General features: G+C 41.1%; 1 protein-coding gene across 1 annotated transcript in view; it reads right to left on the bottom strand.

Annotated features, from left to right (window-relative positions):
- The window catches only part of Hhla2 (HHLA2 member of B7 family), a 45,574-nt gene extending 30,344 nt beyond the window's left edge, over positions 1 to 15,230 (bottom strand). Inside the window, exon 1 of the mRNA XM_059277731.1 lies at positions 15,150 to 15,230. The gene's annotated coding sequence lies outside the window, so the exon portion shown is untranslated. The remainder of the gene's footprint in view (positions 1 to 15,149) is intronic.
- Between the last annotated feature and the right edge of the window lie 405 nt (positions 15,231 to 15,635).

The following is a 15,635-nucleotide window of genomic DNA, read 5'->3' as shown; positions in this document are numbered from 1 at the left end:
GTTCAGTGTGGAGTTTCCAGTCCATATTGCTGCTTCTCCTTCTTTCCTTAACCTGGTTGATGTCTGCTGTTCCTCAGGTGTCTGACTAGAGAGTCAGGGAAGCATTCAGAACTGTTACTATTTCCATAAATTCTATGAAAACAAAGTGCAATTGGTCATGTGTCGGCGGGTGCAGGACTTACCATGTCTGCTACTGTGAACTTCGTGAAAAGGGCATTCTTACCTGCGTCACTTTTCTCCAGGGCACCTGACACAGGACAGGGCTAATTAGTGTGTATTTAAGTATCTGCTGAATGAATATAACCAACATTCCTAATACCATGTTTGCTGGGGCTTTTGAACCAGAAGGATGCATTCTCTTCTTTTGAATAGTAAAGATTATACAAATTATTTCTGCCTTGGTCCTGTTTCCATGCCCTTAGGTCCATCACATGGACTATATTAACTTCCTAACTTTGTTTACTCTTTCATCTCTTTTGTCCTGATTGTTTTTTATCCTTTATTAGAAGGAGTTCAAAGTTGTTTCAAATCCTTTTCCCAAAAGATGTGGTATGTAAATAAATAAGAGCCTAATAATGTAATAGCTCACCTGTTCCGGAAATAAAATGCTGACATTTCAAATGTTCCTCATTGTAAAGGTTAGATGATTAAACGTATTCCTTTTCTGCTGCCTCAGATTATTCAAATAAACATCAACCCATGCAAACCACACAAACAGACAAGGCTTCTGAGCATCAGTAGGCATTTGAAATCAGGAGAAAGGAAAACACGGGTATAGCATTCCAGTTAAAAAACAAACAACCTTAAGAAAGCCACCAAATCTATTTATGCATATTACCTGCCCTTTCAAAATACCAAGAAATCCAGCTGCCACCCGAGCTATTTCTCACAAATGTTGGCAAAGCACAAGACTGTTGCTTCCTGAACCTGTGTAGATCTGCCGTTAGCATTCTCAAAGAATCAGACTGGCTCTCTCAAGCTTTGTAAATAACACTTAAAACTAGATCAAATCTCAATTAAGCCTCAAATTCCATGTTATTTTCTAACAAAGAAGACTTAACTCCAAACACACAGAGACTGATAATCCCTATTTACCTTAATGCCTCCTCTAAGACATATCGCCAGTAGTATCTGATATTGCTTTGTTATCTAGGGGAAAGTTCCCACCATCAGATAAATCATCTGAATTTTGTCTAATAGCTCACCTGTCCAAACACGCCAGAATCCCACTAGCAGATACAAAACCTCTCAGAATCCTAGCCAGCATCGCCCTCTCACATGCATGTTAAACAAGGTGCGGAGGAGTTAAGAGACCTGCCCAGGGCTACACAGTCCAGGTAGGGCACCCTCCTCAGTGGAGAGGACCAACTGAAGGGCCCAGCGGCAAAGGAGAGGTTAATATCTCCAAGAGAAATTAACGTTGGTCCTTGGGCACATGCTTAAGCATTCTGGGTAGCAGGGGACCATCTCTGTTATCATCGTGGAGTATTTTCCTATTGCCAATGCCCTTGTCTCCAAAGGCTCAGAGCACACCCAATCAGTATGCACACCACTTTTATGAAGCAGCCAGTACTCAGTTCTGAGCTGGAGGCTCTTCTGAGGGCAGGAAACACACCCCTGGCACACACTTGATGAGCTACCTTGAATTTAATCTGATTCCACAGGGCAATAGCTTCTAAGAAAAAGGCTTAATGTGAGCACAAAAGCACTGTTTTCAGCCCATCTGGGAAAACAAAGGCACTTGCTCTTCTGAAGAGCCGAAAAGAAGCTCTGGCACCGAGCCTGGCATCTTGCTTGGTTGGCACAACAACTTTTGTATTCAGATGAGTTAAGGAAAAATAACCCCATCTTTGAGTGTCAGTCTTGTTAGCTAGTGAGGATACATCATCACTCTTGTTAGCTGGTGAGGATACCTCATCAGTCTTATTAGATAGTGAGGATACATCATGAGTCTTGTTAGCTGGTGAGGATACCCCATCAGTCTTGTTAGCTGGTAAGGATACCTCATGAGTCTTGTTAGCTAATGAGGATACCTCGTCAGTCTTATTAGCTGGTGAGGATACCTCGTCAGTCTTGTTAGCTGGTGAGGTTACCTCGTCAGTCTTGTTAGCTGGTGAGGATACCTCCTCAGTCTTATTAGATAGTGAGGATACCTCGTCAGTCTTGTTAGCTGGTGAGGATACCTCCTCAGTCTTATTAGATAGTGAGGATACCTTATCAGTCTTGTTAGATAGTGAGGATACCTTATCAGTCTTGTTAGATAGTGAGGATTCCTGAGCATTGTTGCCAGGTCAGAAGTAGGAGTTGTAGGGTCAGAGCTGGCTCTGACTTTTAGCTTCAAAATTTACTAGATGACTGCCAATACAATAATCTGTAAGCTGTTATATATGCAGTGATATGCAGATTTAGAGGGGTGACTGTTACCAGTAGCCTTACGATTCTTACTCTGTCCACCTACTGCCATGTGTCCTCTACCCTCATGGACTCAGCCTCTGAAACTATAAGCCAAAATACATTCTCTCTTCTATAAGTTCCTTTTGGTCATGGTGTTTTTATCACGGCAACAGAAAAAACAAAAACCAGACACCCAAAGGCACAGTGTATAGCAATGTCAAAAACAGGAGAAGCCAGTCTTGCTCTTGGACAACCTACTCTACTGCTCCACCAGGAATGAATGCAATCACGCCAGATTTAACCAACCCCAGGAGAGTGGCATTGAACTACACCTTCAAAGATGTCATGACTCAATCACCTTTAACTGCAGATCACCTCTGAAAACCCCATCACCTTGCAATATCCCTGTACTGGGGGAGCTGGGGTGGGGACAGACGACCAACCTTCTAGTATGTGAATGTGTAAAATGGTAAGAAGGGGCACCTTAGGATGGGATTGAAGACCCTTTTGTTTCTTAGAGGACAACATAGGACCATTGATGCGCTTCACTCCAGGTAACAGAAGTAGAATCAAGGGAACACAGAATTCCTTTTACAGCTACTGGTGGCCTCTTTAACTTCTTTCCTTCGTTAATACCTCTCTCGGCATTGGATATTTTTAAAGGCATAGTTGTTAGCATGAGTTACATTTCCAACTTGTTAGTATTATGGGCACAAAGATAAAACCCAACCTGTGCTGACCTGGAGAAATCCATCAGAACCAAGGTGTACACTGCACCGAGGTGTGTCTAGACTTAGGCTGGGAACAATGGCACTCAGAAGAGAGAGTGAAGAATGAGCCTTGTTATCCAACCACCCTCTCTCAGAAATAACTGAATTATAAATAAGGGAGGAGTTAGTGGGGGCTGAAGGGAAGCCATCATAACCATACAAGGAGATATGATGAGAAGCGAATCCCTAAGCACTCAGCTTCAACCCACACCAATAGACTAAAACCAGTGTTAAAGGTTTCAGAGCTTAATTTCTGTATACAGTCAAACCTGATTCTGCATTAAGTCAGTTGTTTGCCCTAACTACTCTGTGGTTAGTCCTTACCCTTGCACGTGAAGGCAGACTACACTCAAGTGCATTGAACCTCTCGGACCTCGAACGTATGTATACTCGATGGTCAACTCTTGTGCAAGACTTTAATCTACCTATCCACTTCTTCCTTCAGCCACACTGTAGTAACCATTTCTGGGGAAAACTCCAGCCAATTGACTACTTTGCCCAAGGACAAGCCTTGACCTAGAGTGTTCAGAAGCAGGGAGGGGGAGAATCACAGTAATTCTCTCATCTCTCTCCCCAGGACATGGCCCACATCCCAGAATCATGGAGAAGGTTATGTCTATGGAAATGCTGTGAGTGTGGGTGGGGAAGGGCAGAATAGGTGAGTGCTTCCCATCCCCCCACCTGGTAAATGGTCCTTCAAAAACACTACTTTAAAAAAAATCCCCCTAGTTGCACACAGTCATTGGTGGTGACTTTACAAATGGCGCCACTCTGTTTAGCTGCATCTGCTATTCCTAGCTTTACTCCCACTAAATTGCACAGTCCTATTTGCATCTCCACAAGACTACACATGCTAGCCTTTTTCCAAAAAAGGAGACGTATGATTCAACTCTGAGAATTCCTGGCTTCATATAATTACCTTCGAGTTTGCATCTCGAGTCTTGCATCAGACTTCATTTACAATTGCCACCCAAGCATTTGCACTACTGAAAATTCCCGCACTCAAAGGCACAAGATCATTGCTCTACCGTAAAATCTGGCCTCGCTGCACCTTCCTCATTTGGGTAAGTATATTATCTTTCTCATCCCTGGGACCCAACACTTACAGAACCTAAAGGAAACACTGTTTACTTTGGCTCAGAGTTTCAGGGTATTTTGTCTAATTGTCTAATTTTAGAGCATTATGGTGTCAGGAACCTGTGACAGGTAAGCTTTGCCTTGACAAGCAGGGACAGAGAAAAACCTCACAGAAACCCCCAGAGGTACATGTCACTAATAATCCTACAGGCATTTCTTATACCTTGTATCAATGTTGAACATCATAGCTAGCCTCTTTTTCTCTTCAATTTTAAAAAGTCAAAATTTCCACCAACTGTTCATTCCTCTGGATGTTCTGCTGCTCTTACCTTCCTTGTCAAAGTTGGAACTGTTGGGAACTGATGCTCCTCAACTCCATTTATGTAACTCATCTGATTAACAGAGTTTCTCTGTTACCACTGTAAACACCCAGTTCCTAGAAGCAGAGGCAGAGATGGGTATCAACACAGCAGGATCACTGAGAACAATGAACTTTCAAGAGTCAGCCATAAAGAAATGAGGAAGTAATACAGAGAAAGGTTAGAAGCCCAGCACGCTAGGCTTGGCTAAAATATGGCCTTTGACTTATAGCCTGGTAAGCACTGAAAGCTAGATTACACCACAGCCTTGCTTTTTCTAAGACACTGAGGATGTTTGCATCTCCAAATGTATCAGTTGTTGGTTAAGGGTAACCCCTGGTCAGATGGCATAGCTTCCCAGGCAGTTCAGAGCAACGGCAGGCACATCGTGAGCCATTAGTACCGAAGAGAGTTCGGGTACACTGGGCAGATTTGTGTAGGACATGACAGGGATGACTGATAACAGAGTGGATAACAAGAGGGTCAGGCCAGGAGACAGCAAAAGCCATGGGTGTGCTTTGTTTGTTTTTTTATTTTATTTTATGTTTTTCATAAAGGAATGAGTAAGATCATCCAGTCATTATCAGCAATGAGAAGTTGCTACGGGCCTGGACGGGCAATCGAAGAAGTTGGTAGTAACAGTGAGAGCTTTCTTTGGGCTGTGAAAGCATCAAGGAAATACAGAAGAAAGGCAGCCTCTGCTGGGACACCTCAGCAAGTGAAACTGGGGAGAAGGATCAGGCTTCTTCACTCCCCTCTGGACTTCTGGTTTACTGCCTGTGCTCCCATTGGCTGAATCTATACAGACGTCATAGAGAAAGGGAGCCTGGAAAATGTGGCTCTTTGTGATTGACAGCAGAGTAGGGGAGGGCAGAAGGAACAAGAGCCAATAGGTGATACTAATTCTAGTACTCTGTTACATGTGTACACTTCTGTTCACACAAAACAAGTTGTATGCTCACCCAGCAACTGGATGACATCCACTTTTTTCTGCTGTTCTATAGAATTAACCAGTTGGGGTTCATATATATATCTCTTTAGATTAAAATAGAAGTAATCACATTTATGTCATGTCCCACTTATTGCAATCAAATTCTATGTACCATGTGTTGTTTCTCTGGCTCAGATCCTAGCTCCCAAACTGTGCAAAAGACCAATCTTGAAAACTACGCTCTTGCTGATGCCCATTCCCAGCCCCAAATTAGAACAAGCAAAGAAATAAGAAAGAGATAGAGCTTTTGAAAGTGGCACCAAGGATGGAGGAGATATGGGAAGGACATGATAGGGGTTACTGCTCATGTTGACATCAGCCAGATGACACATCCAGCAGACTATAGGGTCAGGCCAGGAAACAGCAACAACCCTAGGATGCCCCATTCCTTTCATAATTTTGACACAGGCTGACTTCACAGGGTACTTCCTTCACATGAATTCCTATTACCTCCCACACACATCTAAGTAAGTTGCACTTAATGTCTGATGATGCTTGACGTTTCCACAATTCTAACCATCACTTCCAACATTTCACCAGGCACTGAATAGCATAATTGAGCATTGGCCATAGGTCCACATTTAGCTGACACATTTACATATGTCTTTAATTACTATTTTTCACACTAGAACAGTACTTGGATTACCCAAGAGGCAGTTGAGAGAAAGACCACCCGAAGAGACTTATCTAAGTGATCAGAGGCTTATTAGGAAAGAGAGAAAAGCAAGCCTCCCCCCAGGTGTTGTTCTCCACCACTTGTGAGTTACACAGCTAGAGGGAGAAACCACAACGGATTTGCTCTAAGTGGAATCATTTCTCAAGTCTACAAGTACTGTACGAAGATATTACCCCTTTTCTGCTTGGTAAAGTGAAGGAAAGCAATTGAATTCTGTCAGCATTCTTGATTCTGTATTGCCTTAACACAACTTGAAAAGTGTGTAAGTTATAACCTTCTACCAAACCTCGAGTGCATTTGGGTGACAAGTAAAAGCTTATGCAATAAATAGCATTTTTACATAGGTATGTTAGCACACAGTGACTGTAACTTCATTTGTGCTGGCAGTGATGACTGAATACTCCTGCTAAATGTTGCATTTAAAAAGTTTCAGATCTCAAGGAATTTATACACTTGAGAAAATGACATAGAGTGAAATGTAATATCAAGTACTTACATCTTCCCTAAACCCTCATTCTAAATGGCCTCTCAAGCTGTCAAATCAATCTTGAGATGCACCATAAGGGCATCCAGTTCTATATTTGCTGAGATGAGAAATCAAATCCACAATCATAACAAACAAGCAAATTCATCCTCACTGCCAATATGCATGTAGGATGCAGTTCATTTTCGGTGATTAACAACTTTTGAGAATCAGAATTCAGATCATTATACTGCAAAAAATTTCCCTTGAAAATCCAAATGAATTACTCTGACTTGCCAAGAAATTTTTAAAAATCAACAATTAAGCCAGCTGATTTTTGTAGTAAGAACAATATATCATTAATGTCAACAGAATATGATTGATGAAAATAACACAAGCGTGTTAACAGAATCTTCTGATGAATTTTACATTTTTAAGGTATTTTACTCCTGAAGGCAATTTATAAACTATATAACTGCTTTTTCCCAGTGTAAAGTTTATTTTTTCTTATAAACATCAAAACCAGGGATAAAATATTTCCTTCTAGCTTAGCTAGACTTTCTCTAGGAAAATATGCTTTCTCTGGCTGAGGTAGATGCATTTAGTGTGGGAAGCCACATTTGGTGAGCTACGAAGAAAGGCCAGTAAGATGTGTTAAGTTTTTGAGAAACAGAAGCAATGACCAAAGGTTACAGGCTTCAACCTCAGAGTCCCTCATGGCCAAGGCTGGAAATTTTAATCAGCCAAATAAGCTATAATATTGGATTGATCTGACACAAATACATGGTAGAATGAATTGCTTCTCTTACTCTATAATTCCAGAGAGTGCATCTGCGCACAAATTCCTTATGACATGTGAAGTTCAATGCCTCTCTTGAATATAGACAGGACTTGGTCCCTCCTAAGGACTGGAGTACTCAATGGAGGAAATCATCATTTAAAGCAGGAAAGCCAAGCCAGGAGTTGGTGGTACACACCTTTAACCCCAGCACTCGGGAGGCAGAGCCAGAGCCAGGCAGATCTCTGTGAGTTCGAGGCCAGCCTGGTCTACAGATTGAGATCCAGGACAGGCACCAAAACTACACAGAGAAATCCTGTCTCAAAAAAAAAACAAAATAATAATAATAATAATAATAATAATAATAATAAACATAAAGTAGGAAAGCCTGACATGTTATACATGACTAAGGGTACCACATCTGTACTACATGATACACGATGGCAAGTATACCACATCTGTAGGTATTCTGCTACAAACACACAGCCTCATTCTAGCCATGAAGAAGCTAACAGTCAAAGCTACACTTTACCTAACCCCCGAACTGTCAAGGTCACAGAACACAAAACACCACTAAGAACTTACAGTTCAGAGAAGATTGAAGAGACAGATCTGCTAAGTCTATGGAGGTATTCTGATTGGGTCCTGGAACATGAAAACTGTGATAAAATTCAAATAAAATTGATAGCACAGTAGTAGTATTGTCCCATTGTTAATTTCTTAAATTTTTAGAATGTAACATGAATCTTAGATGTTAGCCTAGGGGAACCTGAGGAAAATTAAATAAACCTTTATTATGTTCTTGTCCTTTTACTTATCCTCAAGTTTGAAACTATTTAAGAACTCAGAATTAAAATTTTAAAATAAATAAAATAAAAATACAACATAAGGTGACAGATGTCGAGAGCAGCGAGTGGTTTACCGGTCACTTATTCTTCAACCTGACATCTACTGACCCCCTTTTCATGGCTGTCCAAGGTAACCAAGTTGTGGTTTCCTTTGGAAGGTCAAAGTATCACAAAGATTTATAAATGCGATTTACTGCCATGGATGCAAATCTCATGAGCCTCTTTAGATTGCTTTGTTTTAACTAGTTTATTTACTTTATTGCACTTGTGAGAAGCCTATTCATCATTTGTACTGAGTGTGCCAGGCCGTTTTCTCTGAACATCACTTCAGAGTTGAGTCAGCTAGCCACACACCTGCCGAGTCTGGCTCTTCCTCGTACATCTGGAGTAAAAGAAAACACTTTACTGCAGGGCCTGGGTCAGCCGTGGCATCCTGAGCTGTCATCACAGGGACTAGATGATGAAGTCTGGATGTGTAGGATGGTCTACCTCTGCGTGCTAAATGTGTGTGTGCCTGTGTATATGGCACGCATTAATTAGTTGGTGTGGATTTGAGCATGCCTGTGGCAGGCAAAGGAGAACATTGGTGTCTCTCTTCACCATTCAGGTAGGGGCTCTCTGCCGTTTGTCTACTTTGTATTCCAGGCTAACTGGTCTACCAGCTTCTGGGCATTTTCCTCTCTCTGCCTCCTGTCTCCCATTAGATCACTGGAATTATTGATGCTACAACTGTCTCTGGCTTTCTTCTACATGAGTTCTTGGAGTCCAAGAAGAAGATCTCATGCTGGTACAGCAAATACTTTTACTCACTGAACTGTCTTCCCAGCAGGTGTGTGGTAAATCTTTATGGAAAGAAAACAATAGATCTGGCAGATGAATGCCATCTCTCTCCTTCATCCCTCATTCTCATGGACTACCCTGAGACATAGCTCTCTATTCAGGCTATAGAAATGTCCATCATGCTGAGCGAATGTAACTGTCTGCCACAGAAGTTCCCAAGTCTCCTTTCCATTGTTCATGAAGCAGCCAATATGGAAACCCACCCCTCCCAGAGCCACCCACCCTGCCTCACTTCCATCTCCTCACTGTATCAGGTTGTTATTGTCTATATGAAACATCAATATTTTAATCCTTGCGTCAGGTTCATCTCTGAGAGAGCACAGGCTTATAACTGAACAGCTTAGAAGTGAAAATGAACCATCTGAATATGTACAGAAAAACTAACAGTTTGCAAAAAGAACTAACTTGACCCCATTATATAAGTAAGATACATTTTAATATGATAAAGCTTAAGTCTTCAAAAGCTTCAATGAAGTCCTATACAGGGAATGAGTAGAAATGCTATAGGTCAAGGACATAGAATCAGACAGACATGAGTCCTAGTTGGGCAGCAAATACAACAACCCATTGGGGTAATCAAGAACAAATGACTGGGGCTGAGGTGTTCTCTGGTAGTATAGTCCTCATCTACCATAATGAGGCCCTAAATTCTACCTCAAGAATCTGGCGGGGACTGGAGGAGCAGGGTGACACATGATACACACAAAAGTCAGACACACATACACACAAATAAAAATAAAGACATTTTTAAGATGAAATAAACAAAAAATAACCAACAAATCTGTGGGCAGGATTCAGGGAAACATGAACGATGCTCCACACCCACAGGTAGAGACAGGGAAGAGCAGACTCTACCACTCTAGACTGAAAGAGTAATTTACCATATCCACAAGCCATGGAAGGTTGCAGGGCAGGGCTCTAGGAGATTTAACTGATACCCAGACTCAATATGCATGCAATTTGTTGACTAGTCTTGAAAGTCCTTCCTAACACATGATAGTGTGTTGACTTGGATCCTGTGACATTTAAGGCCATATCTGAAGGCAGGAACTTTGTGAATGCGGAGAAGACAAGGTCTGAGAGAAGATCGTCCTCGGTTGGGCTGTGCCCTAAATCCTGATGACAGTCGGAAAAGGACACACAGATGCACAGTAAGAAGAATCATGGGAGGATGGAGGTTGGAACTAGAATCACACTGTCATAACCAAGAAATCTCAGGACACACCAGAACCAGGAGGCAGCAAGCAAGAATGATCCTGTGAGTGTGTGGCCCCTGAACCCCAGATTTCAGATATTGGGGATTCAGAATGTTTTCATTATTTTAAGCCATCACATTCGTGGGGGCCCTAGGAACCTAATCTAGTACATAAGTTTGGAGAGAAACATTTGTTTTTTTCTCTCCTTTCCAAAGTATGGGACAGCCTAAAACAAGAGGGAACCTAAACCATGGGGTTGACTCTACTGTTGAAGTAGAGCTTACACTACTGTACCTCAAACTGTGGGAAATCAACATTCCGAAAAATTGCCACAGACACCCAAAAACCCAACGAAATGGTCTTAACACACGAATGTGATTGCTAGTCAGTACAAAAAAAAAATCAGTTGTGTTATCTAACAAAAACCACACAGTGCTTATTGTCCATCCCTGGCAAATAATTCAGGCTAAGAAAATGAGACCATAATATGACAGCAAGCTCTCAGAGAGTCCTGTGGTATAAGGTGACAGAAGTTACAGCTATCATTATGAGTTGTAAGGTCTCAAATGCAGTGTCAAGATCAACTAAGCATGAGTCTGCCACATGTATATTATACCAAACCAGTTTGACTCTTCTGAGCAAAATAGATATCACATCAAATATGTAACCATCTATAAAAGGACTAGGCATTAGGGACAGCATAACTGGAAAGTAATGGACAGAATATATACAGAACCATGCAAGGACTAAATACAAGTCTAACAAAAGAGTAAGGTGGGAGAGGATTGAAGAGCCAAGGAAATAATAATTTCAATGGTAACCAGTGTGAATACACAAGTCGTAAAGCACAGAAGACATCCCTTTGGAAGCCATTCTTTAAATAGTGGAAGTGTTGAGCTAGCCCGATGTATTCATGTATGATGTATGAGATCAATGAGGTTAATCCCAAGGGCACAAATGGTGCTGCCTGAAGTAAAAAAGCCACCAAATGGAGCAGCCAACACAAGAACAAAATAGAAATATTCCTTGAAATGAAAACCAAGTCAAATCCTTTTTCCCAGAATCAGTCCACCTTCTAGTAAAAGTCAATTCAGCATAGTGATGGCCAAGACAAACAGTAATGAAGCGTTTGAACATCAAAGAAAGAAAGAAGGAAGATATTTCATTGGGAGAAATGGGAAAAGAACCTTTGGTTTCTACCCAGAAGACGGGGGACTTGCTGATTCTTTGACTATTATTCCATGCTGCTTTCATGGAGGGAGCAAGCACCAGACAGAAAAAGCAAGACCCACAGGAACTATTTATGAAGTGCGTTCATTACCTCCTCTGCCTTTATTAACCCAGGTGGACAATATCTTTAGAGAGGCCTTAAAAAAAAAAGAAAGAAGAAGAAGAAAAGAAAAGGAAAAGAAAGAAAGAGAAAAAACTAGTCACCACCTTTGAAAATTCTGTGTGACAAGAAAACACTAAGGACATTACTGTGACTTAAAATGAGGACACAGAACAGAACTTGAAAAAGGATTGGAATTCAAAGGCAAGACAAACAGATGACTGAGAAGAGCTTCTTGCTTCCCTCGAATACAATGAATGCTGTTTTGGTTGTCAGAACCCAGGACTGAACAAATCAAAGTCAAATTGTCAAGGAAAAAGTTGGGGGACACGTCAGACAGTTAATGAAGTGTCTGCCTCTGTCAGCATTCTATCAGAAACCAGTGGGAGGGAGGGAGGCTGAATTCAGAATGCTGAAATATTTACAGGTTTCTAGTTACTCTGGGGTTGATACCTGCACATCTGCTATCAGATAAATAATTAACGATATTCAAACAGGAAAACAAAGTGAACTGAGAAAATTTCCTCCTTCAATCTCGAGTTACCATATAGGGTCAGATTGCTAAACCATCATATCAATATTTATCTCCCAACTAGAAAAATCAGCTCAATTCAGTAAGTATGTAATCTTGTGTGAGATGATGTGTCTAAAAATCATTGAGGCAAAAATCAAAGCTCAGTTTGGTAGGTATCTTGCTTCCTCATCCCATGATACAACTTGATGTTCTTCTGAATGAGATTTCTCATGGATTAAACTAGCTTGGCATTTTATAATGAGCAGGTAACATAGTGACTACTGAATTCACTGTGGTGGGGTACCCCAAAATAAGGGTCACACAGGTTAGGTCGAGAGAAATAATCAAAGAAGGGTTAAGGTAGGAAACTTAGAGAAAGGCTGTAGCACAAATCATAATTGGTCTTAATAATAAAAACCCAGAGTCAGATATAGGGGTAAATGCTGAAAGACCAGAGAGACGAAAGAGCAAGTCACAGCCACCATCTCTTACCTCACCAACTCCTCAGCCTGAAAGAGAGTGAGCTCCTGTCTCCTCCCATCTTATATTTCTCACTCTGCCCAGCCATATCACTTCTTGTCTCCACCTCTCTAGTGCTGGGATTAAAGACGTGAGATCCCAAGTGCTGGGATCAAAAGTGTGTGCCACCACTGCCTGGTTCTGTTTCTCTTTTAGATGGGATCAATCTTGTGTAGCCCAGGGTGGCCTTGAACTCACAGAGATCCATCTGCCTCTGCCTCCTGAGTGCTGGGATTGAAGGTGTGTGCCACCACTGCTTGGCCTCTATGGCTAACTAGTGGCTTAGCTCCGTACTCTGATCTTCAGGTAAGCTTTATTTGTTAGATCACAAACAAGGTATCACCACAAAAGGCAATAAAATATAGTGCTCGGTTGCAAGAAGCTGCAACATTTACTTGCCTTGAGGCTGCTTGAATTAATGAGGAGAGAGACTGAACTCTTATAGAAAAAGTTTGCAAGAGAGCGAACAAAGTGAAGCCATGCTAGGTCACCCTCAAAATCCCTAAAGAGAAGGAGGAACAATGCAATCTCTCAAACCATCGAAAAGAAGAAAACAAGGATGTGAAAACAAGGAGACTTGAAACCCTGGGGTTCTGGAGAAGCTGTGGCCCATCTCAGCCTGCACAGAGGAAAAATATAGGGGAAAATTTTTAGTTGAATAAGAGATACCTTCGGAAAAAAAGAATGCAAAAGTATAACTCTAGAAGAAAACAAATACATCCAAAAATATATGCTTAGAATTCCCAGAAATGGGTCTAGAGAGATGGCTTAGCAGTTAAGGGCATGCACTGCTCTTGCAAAGGACCCAAGTTTGATTCCAAGCACCCATGTCAGATGGGTCACAACTGCCCCTACCTCCAGCTCTAGAGAATCCAACACCCTTTTGAGGCCTCTGAGGGCACCTTCACTCATGTAGGCATAACCATCCCCCTGTAAACATACACAAATAAAGTTAATCTTAAAAAAAATGATCAGAAAAGGAAATGGAGCCAGTGAAATATCTTAGTAGGCAAAGGAGCCTGTTGCCAGCCAAGCCTGATCACCTGAGTTAGAGTCTTGGGACACACGTGATAGAAGGAAAGACCAACTCCCGGAAGTTGTTCTTTGACCTCCACAAAGCAAGCTGTGGTGTACACACACACACACACACACACACACACACACACACACACACACACACACACAAACACACACGCACACATGCACAGAGTTATGTAAGTAAATAAGTAAAGTAAGTACATAAGATAAGATGATAGACAGACAAACCGACCGATGAGACATACAGACAGACAGCTCAGGCCAAGAGCAAGTTTTACAGCTGGCAGAACCTTATTCAAAGACTGTACTAAGAATCACCAAACTTTTAAGGTTGGTTTTATGATATAGGACATTATTTGTTTCTCTTTTACATTCAGATACTAAAATACATATACTTAGTAATCATCAGTATTTATTGGATACTCTTTATATAGCAGACACCCTGCTGAACACGTTAAGCTAGTTTTTGTTTTTCTCAACTAACACGGGCGCTTCTGTCTACTTCCTTTTACAAAGTAGGCAGCTAAGGGCCAGAAGAAACCAAACCACAAGCAGCTAACGATGAATTAGGCTTTCATGCCAAGGACTGTTTGCTGCTGTAGACAATAATCTTGGCATCTGAATCTTTGCACTAAAATGAAAATGTAGCACCCAGTACCAGCTCAGTGCTCTGAGCAGACAGTTTCATGGAAACAAAAGGATTTGGTTTCATTTCATCAAACTACAGTGACACACCCCAAAATTATCTACTGCTATTTTTTCTATTATACAAAATCCCAAGCAATAAAGTGCTAACACAAATTAAATCTTAATTTTTAAAATCACTTCTTGCACATTAAAAAATAAAATCAACTTAATGACTTCCCCTTGGGGTAGCAAAAATTTCTCAGGGACTTGTGAAATCACCGAATGCTTCTGCTAAAATATCATTGCCACATTCTTCCCAATCTCCAGCTATCACAGGGGTGAAGTTTGCCACTTTAGGGTAGCTAACAAGCCCTATATTGTAACTAGATAAGTACATAATATACCTACTGAAATCAAAAGTCCTCAAATACGTTTTTAAAAAAGTATTCTTCAGCTCTGCCTTCTGAGTCTTGTCAAACATTAAGACATCTCATTTTTGTTAAGTTCTTCTATTCAAAATATATCAGCAGCACCCACCATGCCAACATTTTTTATTTTTTTTGTGCATGTGAGATTGATTATATATATATATAATTAAATTGATTTAAAAGACCAATCACATTTTCCCCTAACATAAAAGTAATATGTCAAGTAAAAACAATACACATTTGATTCAATCATGCCCAACTCTAGGATCTAGATATAAACAGTATAGAAAGAAAACCTTACCTTGGCTAGAACTCCATACCTTCTAGTCAAATGCAGTGAGGAATGCAATGAGTTACTCTGAGCAAAGTGCAAACCCACCAGCTTCCTTCTTGGAACACTTCCCTAACTCTGAGTCACTTTGTTCAAAGTTCAGACATGGTTGGTGGCATTACAGGTAGTAAAGGGGCACAGCTATGTTAACAGCTGAGGGATTTCACTCTGCTACGTCAGTCAGCATGGTAACAGAATAACATTAGAACACCACTTCCTGCGGTAGGGTGCTTGAGAAACTTCATGTCCCCTGCAAAGCTGACTAGCTTGCTGCAGAGTAAAAAAGAAAAGTGTTTGCAATTTGGTGGCCGACACTTCTATGTAAAGGAACCACACCTGTAATCTTTATTACTGTCCTGATTGCTAGAATACACAAGCTTAGCGAACAGATTCAAAGCAAAGCCTTACCTATACATTTTTTCTCCTCACTCCTGCGGAGGACTTAGCATTGTATGT

Source organism: Peromyscus eremicus, chromosome 12 (assembly GCF_949786415.1).
Source record: "Peromyscus eremicus chromosome 12, PerEre_H2_v1, whole genome shotgun sequence".
NCBI lineage: Eukaryota > Metazoa > Chordata > Mammalia > Rodentia > Cricetidae > Peromyscus > Peromyscus eremicus.
The sequence above is the reverse complement of the archived record's forward strand: the minus strand, read 5'-3'. Positions and strand labels throughout refer to the sequence as shown.